General features: G+C 56.4%; 1 protein-coding gene and 1 long non-coding RNA gene across 5 annotated transcripts in view; one reads left to right on the plus strand and one right to left on the minus strand.

Annotated features, from left to right (window-relative positions):
* Nucleotides 1-10,579, minus strand: part of DNMT3A (DNA methyltransferase 3 alpha) — an 84,667-nt gene extending 74,088 nt beyond the window's left edge. For all 4 annotated transcript variants that reach the window (XM_079968563.1, XM_079968564.1, XM_079968562.1 and 1 more), the window contains exon 1: nucleotides 10,444-10,579. The gene's annotated coding sequence lies outside the window, so the exon portion shown is untranslated. The remainder of the gene's footprint in view (nucleotides 1-10,443) is intronic.
* Nucleotides 1-12,605, plus strand: part of LOC307212024 — a 448,212-nt gene that overhangs the window by 146,098 nt on the left and 289,509 nt on the right. The window lies entirely within an intron of this gene.

Raw genomic sequence — 12,605 nt, forward strand, 5'->3', positions numbered from 1 at the left:
GGGGGTCCCCTATCAAGGCCGGCTGGCCGCCCACTCCACCCCACCCCCCTTGGCACAGCCCTGCTAAGCTCATGTGGCGAGAGGACTCAGCCTCACCCAAGTGGGGACAGGAGACAGGAGTGCCACAGCCAGAGGCAAAACTGGGCAAGGCTCAAATGCCAGGGAGAGTCTCTAGTCAGGGACAGACTGTTGGGGGGGGCTGCAGGGTCTTTGGCGCCCCTTCCAACTCAATATTCCCATGCCTGAGTTAAGCCAGGCATTGATGGCACCTGAGTTGTGCGTCTTGAATCTGCTGCCAGTTCAGCAAGCGCAGTCAGTGGTCCACCAGTTATGGAGTCTCAAGGGACAACAAAACCAGCCCCGATTTCAGGCCCTCCAACACACAAGTCCAGAAACCAGACCTGCCTCCCAAGGCTTGAAGCAGGATCATGCTCTCAAACCTGAGAATCGGAAGGGACCCCTGAGGGTCCTCTAGACCAACCCCCTTCAAGGCAGGAATCTCAGCTAAAGCATCCCTGGCAGGCGGCCATCCGAACTCTCTTCCAAAACCTCCACCACCTCCCGGTGTCACTGCCCAACATCTCCCAGTCTCACAAGGCTCTTCCTGAGGTGGAGTCGGAATCAACCTTTCTTGTCATTTGAAGCGGTGGGTTCGAGTCCTGCCCTCCAGAGCAGGACCCAGACCAATGGACTCAAGAAAAGAGATTCCCACGCAGGAAGAACTTTGTGAAAGCAGGAGGTTCATCCAGACTCCACATACAGACAAGTGCCAGGCGAAATGGCCGCCTGGAAAGTCAAGGCCACTGAAAGAGGTCATTTATTTATTATAAATAATAAAATTTTATTTAAAGTGGTACCTCCGGTTGAGCACTTAATTCGGTCTGTTCTTAACCTGAAACTGTTCTTAACCTGAAGCACCACTTTAGCTAATGGGGCCTCCCGCTGCTGCAGCACCGCCAGAGCACGATTTTTGTTCTCATCCTGAAGCAAAGTTCTTAACCTGAAGCACTATTTCTGGGTTAGCGGAGTCTGTAACATGAAGCGTATGTAACCTAAGGTACCACTGTATATCCCGCCCTCCCCAGCGGAAGCCGGGCTCAGAGCAGCTAACAACAATAAAAGTAACACTTTACAATCAATTAATTGAAATGCATTCTAAAATCAATTCATTCTATTTATTGATTTATGTTTATTTATTGCATTTATATTCCACTTTTCATGGGGCACATACTTCTCCCCCTCCCCATTTTGAGCTTACAACAACCTTGCAAAGTAGGCGAGCCTGAAAGGCAGTGAGTGACCCAGAGATCACCCAGTGAGGTTCTTGGGAGTTTTGGTCTCTCCCAAGTCCTAGTCCAGCACTCTAACCACTAGCCCAGCCCACCCCACAACGCAGGTGCCAACACTTTAGGCACCCCAGACTTTGAAGAGTCAAGAGCCAATGGCTGAACTTATTTCTTTTAGTATTTCGTACACCTCCTCGTGCTTCCAGGGCTGTTTACATTTAGAAAAAACAAAAACGCAAACCAGAATTATAATTAAAAAACCATAGCAGCCGCCAAAGTCACTTATGCCTTAAATAGCCCAGCAGAGTAAAAATGTCTTACTTTGCCTGCTGCCAGGAAAACAGCCTGGCTGCTGCCTGCAGGATCCCACCAGCGAAAGGACCCTCCCCCCTCCTCCAGCCCCACCTTGCAGGGCAGGGGCACCCAAAGGGCAGCTGGGAGGCAGAGCCTTGGCATAGGGGCCGGCCCACGGGGCAAGAGAGGGCAGCTGGCACTGTGCCTACTGTATTCAGGTCAGATCTCCCACTTTTCTGTTCAGAACACAAGCTGCGATTCCTGCATTGCAAAGGCTTGGAGCGGATGGCCTTTGGGATTCCTTCCCCCACTGCAATTCTAGGAGATCCCATCCAAATTGCGTGCAAGAGAATACAAAAAAACGCATCAAATGTAAAACGTGTTCTGTCTTATCGCTGTTTCCAACCTCCTGCAAACATGTGCAGAGCAGCAGCCCGGGGAAGCTCTCGAACCCAGAGCAAGAACCAGGGCGAGGAGAACAGGGAAGATGTCAGGGAAGGGAAACTGCAGGGAAAGAAGAGCAGTGTCTTCCTTCTCAGTTGCAGAGAAGAATGGCAAAGAGGTTAAAAAGGTAAAGGGACCCCTGAGCATTAGGTCCAGTCGTGGCCGACTCTGGGGTTGTGGCACTCATCTCGCTTTATTGGCCAAAGGAGCTGGCGTACAGCTTCCGGGTCATGTGGCCAGCAGGACTGAGCCGCTTCTGGCAAACCAGAGCAATGCACGGAAACGCCGTTTACCTTCCCGCCGGAGTGGTACCTATTTATCTACTTGCACTTTGACGTGCTTTTGAACTGCTAGGTTGGCAGGAGCAGGGACCGAGCGACGGGAGCTCACCCCGTCACGGGGATTCAAACCGCCGACCTTCTGATCGGCAAGTCCTAGGCACTGTGGTTTAACCCACAGCGCCACCCGTGTCCCGGCAAAGAGCTTGGGGCTGCCTTAAAGGAGGGCAGGTTTCTCTGTCCTGGGAAAAGCTTCCCTGGGCCAGAGCACACTTCGCAGGAAGGCTTCTGTTGTCGGCCGGCAGGTTTCACAGAGAGATAAAGACACACACACATTATGTAATATTCTATCCTGTGCACAGGACAGAAACAGTAAACAGTGGAGTCCAAAGACCAAGAGATGCCACAGGAGAACCCAAATAAGAACAGGAAAGCTGAAAGCAGGATCCGTGCTCAAGAGTCCTCTCCCCTCCTGGGGTTTCCAGCAACTTGCATTCAAGCAGAACCACCCAACCCAAAGGCGCCTCACTTCACCCTGTGCCAAGCAAAGTGCCCACAGGCTAAATGCACCCACTTTCGCCTGCCAGCGCCTGGGAATCCCCAGCGGGGAATGGAGAGCTTGTTGCACTAGCGCCCTGCAAGCAAGACTGCCCGACTTGGGGGCAGCTGGAAACAGGACTGGATGGAACCCCCTTGCCAGGGCTGGCGCATCTGATGCTCTTGGTGCTCACGAACGGGACGGCGCCAAGCGCATGCCAGGAGGTGCCTTTAAGGACACAGGAGGACAAGAGAAGCCACAGCGGCTCAGCTCAGCCCCCACCAGGTGGCGATTTCGGGGAGGCCAGACGCACAGGGGGCCCCTGAAATCATCCGTGCCCAAGCAAGCGCCCTTCAGATAAAAAGAAGTGCTCCTTCACGCAGTTAAACTATGGAACTCCTTCCCACAGGATGCAACAACAGCTGCCAACCTAGGGCAGAGGAGGTGGGCATGGGTGGCCCTGCTGTGCCTCTGCGGTCAGAGACAACAACGCTTCTGGGTACCAGCTGCTGGAACCTGCGAGAGGGGAGGTTTCAGCTGGGGCTGAAGGGGTTGCAGGGCACCCAGTTGGGCAAGGCTGTGCAGAGGGTCCCAAGACCCTCCTAGAATCATTCCCCCGCCCCTCTCACAGGCATCCTCAGACCAGAGCTCTGGGCTGCTGCTGCTGCTGCTGCCAACGTGCCACCCCAAGGGAGCTCCCTCTGGCCACTAGCCCGCCCCCCCCGCCTGTGGATGGCGCTAACCCACAGTGGCGGACTTTGGGCTTAAAAATTTCAGTGTTAGAAATTAGCCAGGCGCGTTTTGCTACTGGCACAGGTCGAATGATGACTATATGGAGATCTCTGGGCACCAGGTTGTGAAAACCTCCACTATCCATTTCCACTGTGTGTGTTTCTCCTTCTTGCATCCTGGGACAAGTGAATTGTTGTAAGAGCAGCCCAGCGATGTCGCTGAGAGCATAGAATTGTAGAAGCGTAGCTTTGGGAGGGGTCCCCAGAGGCATCTAGTCCAGCCCCCTGGCAAACAGACACTCTGTTGTGGTTACCGTAACCTAGATTTAAGCACCTAGCTTACACACCTGAGTTTCTAACACTGCACCCTGCGCAAACCCTCTCCTGCCCCCCCCTTGCCCATCCTTGTTGCAGTGCCCTCTTGGCTCGGTGCCCAGTGCGGGCAAACCAGACGTGCTCCCCTAAATCCGCCTCTGCCTGCCCCCTGAGCCAAGAGGAGTGACTTGCCCAAGGCCAGTGAGGGAGAGGGAAGGAATCAGTGCCACCCACAGGGCACAGGCACGCAGAATTGCCCTGCTATCACTCTTGACAGACAGCCGTCAATCCATAGCCAGGAGCTAGAAGAACCTGGGCTTCTTCCAAAGTCTGCCAGCTCCAAAGTCTTGGAGAAACACCCGTCCCAGCAGCCCAACGGGCGTGGGTCGCCTTCGGGGAGAGGAAGCTCCCTGCTCTCCTGTGCACCAGGGGGCAAATGCAGCAAGAGCGACAGCGTAGCCTAGCAGTTAGAGTGTCGGACAAGGCTCAGCTGTGAAACTCACGGGGTGTCCTGGGACCAGTCGCTGCCCCTCAGCCTAACCTACCTCACAGGGTTGTTGGGAGGGTTAAGGGGGGGGGGGGAAGAACCCCCGAGGTCACCTTGAGCTCCCTAGAGGGAGAAAGGTGGGGTACAGAGACCACAAATAAATAAGCAAGGGCCCCCCCCCAAGCACAATCCTGCCTGCCAGACAGACACAATATGCCAGCAGAGTCTGTGTCTCGCAAGCGCTTGGGAAGCCCAGGGAGCCGCACGAGGGAACCCCAGATGGACCCCCCCCGAAACCCCTCCAGATCTCCCCAGGGGGAAAGGTGTTGTCTAGGGCGCAAGGCCTCCCTTTGGGCCCAAGCGCATGGTTCTGACTTCCAGCACATAGCAGGCTAGGCATGGACTGCTTTCTCACAGCATCAGCTGTGACTTCGGGGGGGGGGGCAGAACACACCCAGCTGCCACTGCAGAAGCCGTTCTGCCTCATGGCTGGGGGAGCGACACACACACACGCCCCCCCCCCCGGGAAGCTGAAACAGATCAAGGGGCCCAGCCCTGATGCCTCCTTCATCCAAGTCAGAATCAAAGTGCGGATTTCTAACCCGGTTCCAGCCAGCTCTGCCCTCTTGCAAGCGGTCTCTGTGGCAGGCGACAAGGAGCCTGTGACCCACTCATGTGGGTCACTGTGGAAGAAACCTGGGTTCGAATCCCCGCTTGGGCCTGAGGTTCGCCGGGCGACATCACCGCTCTGCCTGCCCTACCTTACAGGGTTGTTGTGGGCATTAAATGAGGAGGGGGAGGACCACGAATGGGGCTCCTTGGAGGAAAAAGTGGGGCTGATGCAATGAATCGTAGCAATAAGGAGAAGGTCTTCTCTGCATCCAGGGACTCTGGAGCAGCAAGAGGAAGGGAAATGCCAGCATCACTGCCCTCCCTGAGGCTCCAATACGGTGTGGTCCAGTGGTTAGAGCAACGGACCAGGACCTGAGTGGCCGGGGTTCGAATCCCCGCCTGGCCACGGTTCCCTCACTGGGTGACCTTCACGGCTGGCCACTGCCTCTCACGGCCCAAACAACTTCCCAGCGTTCATAGAATGGTTCAAGTTAGAATGGACCCCGAGGGTCATCCAGTCCAACCCGGTGCAGTGCAGAAATTGTGGGGTTGCAATGCACGGTTGTTGCAGGGATTAAGTGAGAAAGGGAAGGAGAACCACGTCCGTGGGAGGAAAAGGAGGGATATAAATGCAAGTAAATAAATTAGGGCCATGCCAGGTTTTAGATGACGCTCTCCCTAGCAAGGCTGCGTCAGGCCTTCACAGCAGCCCTGAGGAATGGAGCAAGCTGCAGGATGGATGTTCAAAACCCAGCGCTCTGGGCCACTTGCACTGACGGGCAGCAGCAGGTCTCTGGGGTTTCAAGTAGGGAATCTCAGACCCTCCAAGTGCCCCCATTTTCCAGGGACATCCTTGATTTAGAGAAGCCGTCCCAGTTTCTGAGTGATCCTGGAATGTTCTGCTTTTCCTTAGGACGTCCCTATTTTCATTGGAGAAATGTTGGAGGGTATGGAGTTATCTGACCCCCCAAGCCATCTGAAGGAAATCCTGTGTATAGAGTTCTTTTTAACGCTTAATGTTTTATTATGTTTTTATGTATGTTGGAAGCTGCCCAGAGTGGCTGGGGCAACCCAGTCAGATGTGTGGGGTATAAATAGTAAAATCATCATTACTGAATCCTTATTTCATTGGAGGAGTGTTGGAGGGTATGGAATCTATTCCAGCCCCATAAGTGGAAAACCACTTCTCAGGCCACACTTGCTGCAGCCAGATGGACCAATAAATAACTGCCTTGCAAGCAGGTCCAATCCTGAGCATTTATTGGCAGGTGTGGGAGAGACTCCAGCCTGCAACCTGGAGAGAGCTTCTGCCGGCCAGTGCAGACAATATGGAGCTAGATGCAGCCTTCTGGCGCAGAAGCGAAGGAGTCCCGGCCAGGGAGCACACAGACCCCCAGCTCCTGGTCAGCCTGGGAGGACGGGGCCACCTCTGCCGTCGAGATAACGGATTTGCTGCAGCGTTTAAAGACGGTGAGCCACCCGGGGAGGAAGGCGGCATGCAATTCCAATACAAACACACACAGAGAAACAAATGCATTTAACGGGGCTGCACTGCCGTTAAGAAAAACCCCGCATGTTCCCAACGTGCGCCAGGCCACACTCAGCCAACTAGTCCTGCCACCAGAAGGGACACGCAAGGACCTCCACTAGCCCCATGGGGATTCCACCACCCAAAAAAAAACCTGATTGGGGGAACCCCCAGAGCAGCATGCAGGGGGAGGGAAGATGGGGGTAGATTTCTGTCCGGCTGAAAAACAGGCCCTGACGAAACAAGTGAACACAGCACCTTAGTGAATTCCTCCCTTAATATAGATTTGAATTAGTTGCTTTAAAGTCGGGGGGGGGGGATAAAATACACTCCTAAACAAAGACCGGCCGGAAAAATGCCACCTTCTTGCAAGAGTCTGCGGCCTGGACAGCATCTCCTGTACAGGTGAGAATCACACAAGCAAGTAGGACCCCCATAAAAGACGCTTGGGCCCCCCCTAAATCTGTTGTGGTAATGGGAACTGGGGGGGCAGATTGTGCACCCTCTTTTCACATCCAGTATGAGGCTGCATTTTAATGTTTCAATGTTTCAATGTTGTATTTTAATCTTGTTTTTAAGTTGTGTTTCAATCAACTTGTTTTTATTATTGGTTGTTAGCCGCCCTGAGCCCAGTCTTGGCTGGGGAGGGCGGGGTATAAAGAAAATTTATTAATAATAATAATAATTACTATTATTATTATTATTATCAACCTGCAGCCCCCACGGGTCCAAAGGGAGAGCAGAGAGCATCCGAAGCCGGACGACGATGGCTCCAGTGCCCTCAGGCGACCTCCCTGCCTGCCCTCAGCAGCCCCCGTCCCCCCCCCCCATGGTATCTCATCCACGGATTCCCTTTGGGAAGCCCCGGCCAGGACAGGCCTGCTGCTCTGGATTAGGAGAATTACAAGGCAGCTGCCTCCTTTGCAGGTGGAGGGGTCAGGAGGCCCCCGCCGGGGGTCACAACCTGTCTGCCCTCCCGGCTCCCAAAGGCACTGCCCCCCCCCACAGCATCCTTGGACAGCGGCTGACGAGAGCTGGAGGCCCCGTGTGTGCGGTGCAAAGCAAGGCAGCCCCGGAGAACTCTGCACGCTCCCCGGAAACACCTGCCCTCCCCTGGAGCAAAAGAGGAGATTCGCTATCAAAATAAGAACTGACTTTAAAAGCTAAGAGGATGGATTTGGCGGGGGGGGGGGAGAGAGAGAGGTGGTTCCCACCCTCCAAAGGAAGTTTGCGAGGCAGGAGCAGGGGAAAAAAGATGGGATCCTGCCAACTTTCTAAAGGCAAACATTCCTTTGTGCGCCTCCCGCCCCCCCCCTCCCCATTTCTCATGACAATCAAAGTTTGGCTCCCTCCAGGAGAAATTTATAAGAGATTATCCCAGCCTAGAGGCAGCCTCACCCAGAATCTAATCCTGCTATCCCAAGAGGGGGGGGGGGGGGGGGGCTGGAAAGCTGCCCCCTCCCCTGCAAGTTACCCCAGGCAAGCCGCCTGGCCTCCATTAGCCCCTCAAATGTTTTTAGACATCTAATTGGGAGGAGAAAGAGCCCCTGCCAACATGTTTCCAGCTGACTCAGCAGGCGAGGGGTTAGGGAGGGCGGACCCCCCCCCCAAATCTCCATCTCACAAAAGGTCGCCCCCTCCCCTTATTGTCAAGACCTTTTCAAAGCTGCTGGGCTGAAGAATTGGCTCTGGGGTTGAGAAGGAGAGAGAGGAGAAATGAAATCTTGCTCCCCTCCCTCCAGAGACAGAGGGGGGTGCCAAGGAAGGTGGGCGGGCAGGTGGGATGGCACAAGGGGGGGGCGTTGAGGGTGCGCCAATGCCCTGCCCACCTGGCCCCGTTCAGTGCCCACCCTCCTCGGCTCCCGCCAAGAAGGGAGCCAAGTCCTAGCTGCCCGTTCCCCAAGCCCCACGGAAAAGCCCAGCCTGGCACAGGGAGGGGCACCCCGATCTCTCCCCCTCGCCCAAAAAGGGGTCACAGGGTGCTGCTCGGGGGTCACCCAAAAGTTTGGCAAGCGTTTAAATAAAGGTGCCCATGGGTGGACAGGGGGATTGTCATCTTTTGGGGGCAGGGAGGGGGGCATTCCTGATCCTGGCAGCAGGTACCCCCCCCCAGGGGGGTCTGGAATTTGGCAGGGGGCAGAGATGTCACAGGGTGCGGGGTGAGGGTGGGGGCATCAGGGTGACGCTGGCATGGGCTGCCCTTGACCTGCCTCTTGCCACAGGGCACCCAAATTGGGGGGGGTCTCTCTTGCATTTCCTGGGTCTTCAGGGGGCATTGGAGCCCCCCCTCTGCGACTGCAGGGCTGTGCCCATCTCCCCCCCCCCGCCAACCACTGGTGGGGGGCAACAGCAGCACGCAAAGCCCCCCCCCTTTCAAAAGAGCAGGAGGGAGGGAGTGAGGCGGAGCTGGGAGGCTGGCACCGTGCCAGTGGGCGAAGCCATCCCCGCACGCAACGGAGGGGGCACAGCCGGGGGGGGGGCGTGGGGTGGGGGTTGGAATCCAGACCGTGGGGGGGGCTTCCTGTAGCGGATCTGCCTTGCTAGGGAGGGGTGGGGAGCTCAGCAGCAGCAGCAGCCCCCCCTCCACGTTCGCCCTTCACCAGCCGCAGTGCAAAGCCTTCAAGGACACAGCTGCGCCCGCCCCCCCCCCAGCTCCGGGCAGAGAAGGGTGACAGGCAGAGCCTCGTCCCCCCCCCCCGGCAAGGAAGCCTCGGGCCAAGCTCCCCCCCCCCCACTCCGCGACCGAAACCGGGAGGGGGGGTGCAGGGAAACAGGCGCCTGCTCTCCATGCATCATTTCCGCCGCCCCCCCCCCCCGCCAAAACGAGGCAAGGGAGGAGGGAGGGGAAAATGCACCAGCCTCCCTTCTCCACCCCCCCCCCCGCCGGGCCAAGCTACAGGTGTGCGGAGGGGGGAGGGCGAGAGTTAGGCTCCCCCCGCCGCCCCTCCTACACAGACCCCCCCAGATCCCTCTCGTCGCCTCTCCTGCCCCCCCCCGCCCTGGAAGGAAAGAGGGGCGCCCCCCCCCCGGAGGGTCATGCCAGGCTGCCATGTTTGCCGCCCGCTTGGCAGGAGAATGTCAAACCCGGGAAGCGGAGGCGATCTTGGGGAACCCCCGAGTCTCCCCCATGCGTCACTCGGGGTGGGGGGTGGGGAGTGGAGGGGGTGGGGGGGGGCTCCCATCTTTGCAAACCTCCCCCCCCCCAATAGAGCAGACAAGGGTCAGACACGTCTGCAGAAATGGGGGGAAATTAATAAATAATCACAGCCGACCCCCCCTCCCTCCCGCCCGGGCACACCGCACGGCGCACGCGCGCACACGAACACAGGCGAGGAGGGGGGGCGCCTCGCCGCACTCTGCCTCCTCCCCCCCCCCCCCGCGCCAAGATACCTTCCTGTCCCTCCTCCTCCCTGCCAGATACGTGAAGTTCAAGTTCAACCCAATGGGCAGAATCTCGAGGGAGGGGGCGATGGGTGGAAAACGGGGGGGGGGCACACAACATGCAGCCTTGCCAGTCCCCCTGCCAACCCCTTTGAACTTGAAGAGTGGGGGGGGGAGAGAGGTGGAGGCGCTGCCAACCCCCCCTCCCCTCCCTCCCTCCCTCCAACCCATCCCGGCAAGTGGCGGCGGGGGGGGGGTGAGCCTCCCATTTCCGTGCAATGCAACCCAATGCAACAAGCGGGGGGGGGGCAGAGTTACTGCTGCTGCTGCTGCAATTTGGGCACCTTGCAAAATGCAAGCCGAGAAAGGCGGCCGGGGGGGGGCTCTGCCCGCTTCCCTGCAGCAGCAGCAGCAGCATGTCAAGCAGCGCCCCCCCCCCCCAAAAAAAGAGGGGCATCGAGGACTCCCCCCCCGCCCCCCCATGCAAACTGTCAGCTGCTGCTGCTGCTGCACCCCCTCCCCCTCCTCCCCCCCCCCTTTTCCCCTTACCTTGCTCCCCGGCGCTGGCGTCGCAGCTGCTGCTTCCTTCCCGGGGGGGCTCCCTCCTCGCCCGCCTCCTCCTTCCGCGCCGCCGCTCGCCTTGCCTTGCCTTGCCCTGCCCGGGGAGGAGGAGGAGGAGGAGGAGGAGGAGGAGGAGGAGGCCTCGCCCGCCGCCGCCGCCGCCGCCGCCGCCGCCACTGCAGCACCGAAGCCGCTCGGCTCGGCTCGGCTCGGGCGCGATCGGCGCGCAGTGGCTGCCCTTCGCCCACAGGGGGCGCCAGAGAGAGAGACACAGAGAGAGAGACAGCGCCGCCCGCGCCCGACGGGTCCTAGCGCCCCTCCTCTTCTCCCGTCGAGTCCCGCCTGGCCAGAGCTGTCATAGAATCATAGAATCCTAGAGTTGGAAGAGACCCCAAGGGCCATCGAGTCCAACCCCCTGCCAAGCAGGAAACACCATCAGAGCACTCCTGACATATGGTTGTCAAGCCTCTGCTTAAAGACCTCCAAAGAAGGAGACTCCACCACACTCCTTGGCAGCAAATTCCACTGTCAAACAGCTCTTACTGTCAGGAAGTTCTTCCTAATGTTTAGGTGGAATCTTCTTTCTTGTAGTTTGGAACCATTGCTCCGTGTCCGCTTCTCTGGAGCAGCAGAAAACAACCTTTCTCCCTCCTCTATGTGACATCCTTTTATATATTTGAACATGGCGCGCTGTGGGTTAAAGCCTCAGCACCTAGGACTTGCCGATCGAAAGGTCGGCGGTTCGAATCCCTGCGGCGGGGTGCGCTCCCGCTGCTCGGTCCCAGCGCCTGCCAACCTAGCAGTTCGAAAGCACCTCCGGGTGCAAGTAGATAAATAGGGACCGCTTACCAGCGGGAAGGTAAACAGCGTTTCCGTGTGCAGCTCTGGCTCGCCAGAGCAGCGATGTCACGCTGGCCACGTGACCCGGAAGTGTCTCCGGACAGCGCTGGCCCCTGGCCTCTTAAGTGAGATGGGCGCACAACCCCAGAGTCTGTCAAGACTGGCCCGTACGGGCAGGGGTACCTTTACCTTTATCATATCACCCCTTAACCTTCTCTTCTCCAGGCTCCTATGCCCAGCTCCCTTAGCCGTTCCTCATAAGGCATCGTTTCCAGGCCTTTGACCATTTTGGTTGCCCTCCTCTGGACACCTTCCAGTTTGTCAGTGTCCTTCTTGAACTGTGGTGCCCAGAACTGGACACAGTACTCCAGGTGAGGTCTGACCAGAGCAGAATACAGCAGCACTATTACTTCCCTTGATCTAGATGCTATACTCCTATTGATGCAGCCCAGAATTGCATTGGCTTTTTTAGCTGCCGCGTCACACTGTTGCCTCATGTCAAGTTTGTGGTCAACCAAGACTCCTAGATCCTTTTCACATGTACTGCTCTCAAGCCAGGTGTCACCCTTATTTGAAAATAAGGGACCAGCAGCCTCTAAAAGAAGGGATCAGCCAAAATTGGAAATAGAACTGTTAGAACCCAAAACGAAGAACTTGTCAAGAATGTATAACTTGCTGTTGAAATGAAATACTCAGGACGAAACGGTTAAATCTGCAATGATTAAATGGGCACAAGATGTTGGACATAATATCATGATGGCTGACTGGGAACAGTTATGGACCACAGGTATGAAGTTTACGGCATGCAATGCCTTAAGAGAGAATATAATGAAAATGATATACAGGTGGTACATGACACCAGTCAAGCTTGCAAAAATCTATCATCTGCCCGATGATAAATGTTGGAAATGTAAAGAGACTGAAGGTACATTCTTTCACCTTTGGTGGACGTGCCCAAGGATTAAGACTTTCTGGGAGATGATCTATAATGAAATGAAAAAGGTATTTAAATATACCTTTCAGAAGAAACCAGAGGCCTTTCTCCTGGGCATGGTCGGCCAATTGGTGCCAAAGAAGGACAGAACTTTATGTACGCAACAACAGCAGCAAGAATACTCATCGTGAAGTATTGGAAGACACAAGATTTACCCACCCGGGAAGAATGGCAGATGAAGGTGATGGACTATATGGAACTGGCGGAAATGACTGGCAGAATCCGAGACCAAGGTGAAGAGTCGGTGGAAGAAGATTGGAAAAAATTTAAAGTTTATTTACAGAAACATTGCAAAATTAAGGAATGTTAGAAGGTT

The sequence above is a fragment of the Podarcis cretensis genome (assembly GCF_951804945.1).
Source record: "Podarcis cretensis genome assembly, chromosome: 3".
Lineage (NCBI taxonomy): Eukaryota > Metazoa > Chordata > Lepidosauria > Squamata > Lacertidae > Podarcis > Podarcis cretensis.